This window comes from Felis catus, chromosome B4, assembly GCF_018350175.1.
Source record: "Felis catus isolate Fca126 chromosome B4, F.catus_Fca126_mat1.0, whole genome shotgun sequence".
Lineage (NCBI taxonomy): Eukaryota > Metazoa > Chordata > Mammalia > Carnivora > Felidae > Felis > Felis catus.
In genome coordinates this window covers 77,008,859-77,014,858 of record NC_058374.1, presented here as the reverse complement: position 1 = coordinate 77,014,858, position 6,000 = coordinate 77,008,859, and the positions used below count along the sequence as shown (strand labels likewise).

The window sequence follows — 6,000 nt, the reverse complement described above, 5'->3', positions numbered from 1 at the left end:
ACTCTGGGTCAGCGTTAAGACCAAAGCAGAGAAACGCAAAGCTCAAGGCTACAAAAGGTAGGCGCACCGACTTAGACTTTGCTTCTAGAAAAGCAGCCACGCCTCCCAAGACGCCAACGCAGCGCGCAGCGGAGCCACGCGAGCGGCCCAGAAGGCAGGGCACGCAGTCGGCGACGCGCACGCCCGCCCCGAGGCCGCACGGGAGACCGGCGGGCGTGCGCGCCCCCGCGGCAGTGGGCGGGGTGGGGCGGGGCTCGGAGCCGGACCGGGGCGGGGCCGCAGAAGCTGTAGGTGTTGCAGCTGGGTCGCGACAGGTGCGCAAGGCAGAGTGCCTGGGACCCGTAGCCCCGCTGGTAGCAGCACAGAGGAAAGACCGCCTTCAGCCAGGTAAGGGCCTTCTCTGTCCACATCTTGCACGGCCGAAGAGTGCGCGAGACCCCGGCTTCCCTCCACAGTCTCCTTCTCCAGCGACTTCTGGGGCCAGGGGTAGCACCAGGAGCTTGAACCCCTTCCCCCCACCCCCGCCGAGAGAGAGAGAGCGAGCGTAGAGGAACCGCTGATCCTCTTGCTCTTTTCCTCATGTCTAGGTACTGCGCTGGTCTTGGGAGTAATTATGTAGGGCCGAATCTTTGCTGCCTGAGGGCCGGAGCTGATAGGACCACCTCTTCCATCGGGAAGACTCCTTTCTAACTATATACAGTTTTGGTGTGGTGGAGGAAGGCGGCAGTTCATCAACATTCCAAATAGTCTCCTAGGGAAATATTCTGATATTCAACTGCTTTTTTCCCTTCTTCATTTAAAGCCATTCCCTCTGTCTTCGATTTTTCCCCATTCCATGCTGCCTACTGAACTCTAAGACACTTACACCCCCTTTGAGGCATGTTGAGAATATAGCAGTCCTTGCAGCTGAGTGTGTCATCCCCGAATCGCTGTCGCGTACATATCACTGACACCTGTCACCAATATAGGTAGGTGTTAATATAAGGTAACTGTACACCCCTGGCTACACCTACTAAGCTTGAAGTTGTACGTGCTAGGAGCCAACCATCTGGCGTCCTTCCTTGCCTCCTTACTGGTGCTTAGAACGAGTTTAGCTGATCCTAGTGAGAGATATTTGAACTACTATTGTCTTTCACCTAATTCCGGCTTTCAAAAGTCTGCCTAATCCAGATGGTTCTACTGACTTGGCTCCTCAAGTTAGTGAAAGTACTTAGGGAGTTATCAGCCTTGAGACAATACCTCTTTGGGGGAGAGGTCTTCTTTTGCATTATTCTTTCTTTTGCTGTTGATTTAAGTGGTTAAACACAATACTTTTTATCCCCATAGTTACTAATACTATTCACAAGTGATAAATATTTTAGAAACCATAAAATAACACTTTCTTCTGAGGTCTGATGGAGACACAAAAGAAGATGACCTTCAACAAACATTTTCTAAGTTTCTGTGGAGTAATAACCCGGCTATGGGATGATTGTCTTAGGTAGACCTCCGAAAAGGTATAGAATTGGCAGGAGAGAAGGTTAAAAAAAAAAAAAAAAAAGGTTTGTGTCCACATCTATTTCCTTGTTTTGCATCGACAGAGCGATACATAACATGGTATTAAATAATTTAGGAATTTATTTATTTCATTTTTTGGACAAAACAGTTATTGAGTGCCTCGTTTTGTCAGTTATAGTATGGATTCAAAGTTCCGAACATCCCCAAACATAAAAAAAGAAAGAAAGAAAGAAAGAAAGAAAGAAAGAAAGAAAGAAAGAAAGAAAGAAAGAAAGAAAGAAAGAAAAAACTTTGGGCGCCTGGGTGGCTCAGTTGGTTAAGTGTCCGACTTCGACTCAGGTCATGATCTAACGGTTCGTGAGTTCGAGCCCCGCATCAGGCTCCATACTGACAGCTCGGAGCCTGGAGCCTGCTTCAGATTCTGTGTCCCCCTCTGTCTCCGCCCCACCCCTGCTTGTGCTCTGTCTTCCGTGCTCTCTTTCAAAAATGAGCAAACATTAAAAAAAAAAAAGTTCCGAACATCCCTACTCTAAAAAAGCTTAGTTAAAATCAAATGAGTTAGGCAGAATCAGTAGATAAAACTTACAGTTTTGGTGAAATCAGTGCTATGCTAGAGAAGAGGCCAGAGTGCTATGTCCCTCTTCTACTTTTCCTTGTAAACAAAATAAACAGCACAAAAAACTTTGAGTATTAGTGAATTATTTTCCTCAGACATTTGTATTGCGTATATGTCCTACCTGGTGTTCTGCCAACATTATGGCCTTTTGAAGATGGGATTAAGACTTGTCCTTAATTCTATGGTAGTTCATTAATGGTTGGTGGAGCTGTTTTTCACTGTTCTGTATTGGGCCTCGAAGTGTTGTTATCATGTAGTCCCTGAACTGTAGAACTTCTGGGAATAGAATAGTGTATTGGCAACCTTAGCAAAATAGTGCCATTTTGTAAAATTGCTTCGTTGTGTAACTTTAACTTGGTACAGTCCAGTTTTGTTCCAGACTCTGGTTAAAAGTGGGCCAAATTTCAACCTTCTAATAATTCTAAGAAGAGAAAGCTTCAGAAGTGAAAATATTTCTATTAACAGCGCATCATGATGACAGGCGATTTTTTTCTTGCTAAGGTGACTTCAAAATGTCTCTTCTTTCTTTTTTCTTTCTTTCTTTCTTTCTTTCTTTCTTTCTTTCTTTCTTTCTTTCTTTCTTTCTTTCTTTCTTTCTTTCTTTCTTTCCTTCTTTCTGACGGGAGACAGGATGGGTAAATGAGCGAAAGAGGAAAGGGTCAGAAGTGTTTGAAGATTCCTTGCAGAGCTTTATGATCTGAAGTCTATGATAGTCTTAAGCGCTTTCCATGTAACTTCAGGCTTTTACTAATTGCCTGTTGTGTGCCAGTGATCTGTAGTATATAGAGGATGAACATGATACAGTCCCTTCTATATGATTATGTTTTTCATTTTTAAATAGAGATTCTGAGTTAATAAAACAGATGATGGTTGTTTCATTTGGTAATTTGAGCCATGGTACTCGATGAACACATTTCTTTGACAATTACTTACCTCCTTTCTTTCCGTTTACACTCTGGGAAAGTGGTTTCACTGGGAATTTTTGGAAAGCCAGTCAGTATTTGCATGTATTTTCGGTATCTGTAACAATTATCTTTTTCCCTTAAAATACTTTCAAGTTCAATTTTAAGTATTGTTCCTCTTGGGGTTTCAAATTCTTCACTTTCCTCTGATATTCTTCAAAAATCAACTGTAACTGACTTAGGGCTTCTGCACCAGAAGGGTTCACCAAAGACATATACACACAGACACAAAAGAATTTTGAGAGCATAGGAGATCATTAGACATGTTTGCCATAAAAGGCTACCTAACCACAAATTGGGAGAATTCGTCAGTCTATATTGACAGCAGAACGGGTTTTCAGTATTCTTACTTCCATATGCTCAGAAATAGGTGACTTTTATTTAGATTGGAATTGCACTCTTTCTGCAGATAGGAAAATGTGTGACTTGGTTCCTAAGTCAGGAATTTCCATAAGAAAAAGCTTTTTTTTTTTTTTTTTTCTTAAGGTTTCTATGGTCTTTCACTATGTTTTGTGATAGGCAGTTAAAGTACTTTATTTTGGATTGTGTACAGTCATCTCCAGGTGATGTTAAATTACTTAACACAGACTCTTAAAGTTCTTTAGTAACAAATGAGTGGTTGTAAATTGAGTAGTTTCCTAATGATTGTGGAACTGAGATTCTGTGGTAAATGGTACTCTTGGTAGAACCATACCGATGTGTTTATTCTGTGGCTGGATGCAAAGTCCTTGAGACCCAGTCAAGTTACTGTTCTAATGGAGACCTCTTTTTATTAAAAGGACATGGTTTGACCCAACAAGCAGTCCATTATTTAGCATGTCAAATGATTTCTTCACCCTTGAAAATGTTTCTAGAGACTTCACATTTGCAGTCATGAGAAGTTAACATGATACCATCATATTTTACATTCTTTTTATTTTCTTTTAAAGAATTTCTTCATAATGCTACACTGAAACTAAGAACTTCCGTCTCTAGGGGTGAAAAGATGCAACTTTTTTTCTGATAACAAGTATGGAGCTATTTTTTCTCTTATTCATCCTCTAATGGAGTTTAGAAAGTTTCACAAACCCTCAAACATGTTTTTTCTTGCACTCCGAAGTATTGCCAATTTTTGTTTCATTGCCCATAGATTAGTAATCCTGATATACTTTTACTCGGTTTTAGATTTCCACAATCTTTTTTTTCCCCACATAAACTGAAATCGAAACACATGGCCTGGGACTTCTTTTCCTCATAGTCAGTTTCACTGACTAGGTAACATTTGCTCAGATTTGGCTTCCACCTCTAGCACTGGAGGAAACCTGTCTGTCCTTGCATCCTACCCAGTGACTTCCCTGGAACGGCCCTGTCACTGTGCTCCTTAGTTACCACTTGGCAACACTTGACCAAGTGGACAACTTTTTTGGTTATTTCTTTTAGTTGGCTTTCTTGACATGACTTTACCTGGGTGTCCATCTTCTAGTCTAACCACTTCCTCCCATGCCCCTTCACTAACTCAGTCTTTTGCCCCTTAAGTATGGGTTTTTGCCTTGGCTTAGCATCCTGTTCTTATAATGCTCTCTCCCTGTGCAGACTGATTTATTTCTGCGATTTCAACTAACATCTCCATGTGAGTGATTTACTGATTTGCTTTGAAGCTTTTTTCATATTTCATATAAAATTTCATATGAAACTTTATTTCATATTTCATTTCATATTCTTATTTTATTTTCACATAGACAAATATGCATATATAGTTGGAAGATAAGAATTACATATGCTTATTATAGAAAACTTGAGGAAAAATAAAGAAGGCAAAATATTCCATAATCTCTTCCAGTGGGAACTGTTTGGTATATTTCCTTTCAGTCTTTTTTTCCTTTGATACACACACACACACACACACACACACACACACACACAGGTAATTGGGCTCATCCTATTGTAGTAGATATAGTTTTGTATCTGCTTTTTCACTTTACATTATGTCATAATTTTCAGTGGCATCAAAATTATTTGAAAACAATTATAATGGATGTTCAATGTCCTAATGTGTTGCTGTTGCATAATTTACGTGTGTACTAGGGTATTTCAATTGTTACAATATTATTAACAAGTGAAAAACAATGAGAACAAATTGATGCATAAATCTTTGTACAGATCACTCACTGTTTCCTTAGGTTAAGATTGTCAGAAGTTCAATTACTGGGTCATAGGGCATAAAAATTAAAAAACACTAAACCTGCTGCCAAATTGCTTTTCATAAAGATTAGACTGTAATTAATACTCTCTCCTGCAGTGATTGTGAGTGCCTGAGTGCCTCCTTCATAATATTGGATCTTATTTTTTTATCGTTATTAATTTGATAAGCAAAAGTGATTAATTTGTCTTTATTAGTGAGATCAAACATTTTTCATATATTCACATCCATTTCAGTTTCTTCTGTGAACTGTCTTTGGGTTAGTCCATTCCCATTTTTATTGGGGTCTTAACATTTTAATTATGTTGTTTTTTGTTCGGGGTTCTTTCATTTATTTGGGGCTATGGGGAGGGAGTACAGATTTTTGTTAGGCCAAATTGAATGAGTGAAGGGATGAAGTGGAAAGTGTGCAGTAGTTGAAATGGTGGTGTTTCAAATGCCCGTTGGTATAAGGAGCCAGAGCTTATGTTTGTTGGAGCAGCACCGCAAAATGGAAAGGGTGCCTCCTTGAAAGTCAGGATTGCCAAGGGGCGCCTGGGTGGCGCAGTCGGTTAAGCGTCCGACTTCAGCCAGGTCACGATCTCGCAGTCCGTGAGTTCGAGCCCCGCGTCAGGCTCTGGGCTGATGGCTCGGAGCCTGGAGCCTGTTTCTGATTCTGTGTCTCCCTCTCTCTCTGCCCCTCCCCCGTTCATGCTCTGTCTTTCTCTGTCCCAAAAATAAATAAAAACGTTGAAAAAAAAAAAAGT

General features: G+C 40.6%; 1 protein-coding gene across 2 annotated transcripts in view; it reads left to right on the top strand.

Moving 5' to 3' along the window:
* The first annotated feature begins 256 nt into the window (after positions 1-256).
* Positions 257-6,000, top strand: part of LIMA1 (LIM domain and actin binding 1) — an 85,565-nt gene continuing 79,821 nt past the window's right edge. For both annotated transcript variants that reach the window (XM_045061768.1, XM_045061767.1), the window contains exon 1: positions 257-387. The gene's annotated coding sequence lies outside the window, so the exon portion shown is untranslated. The remainder of the gene's footprint in view (positions 388-6,000) is intronic.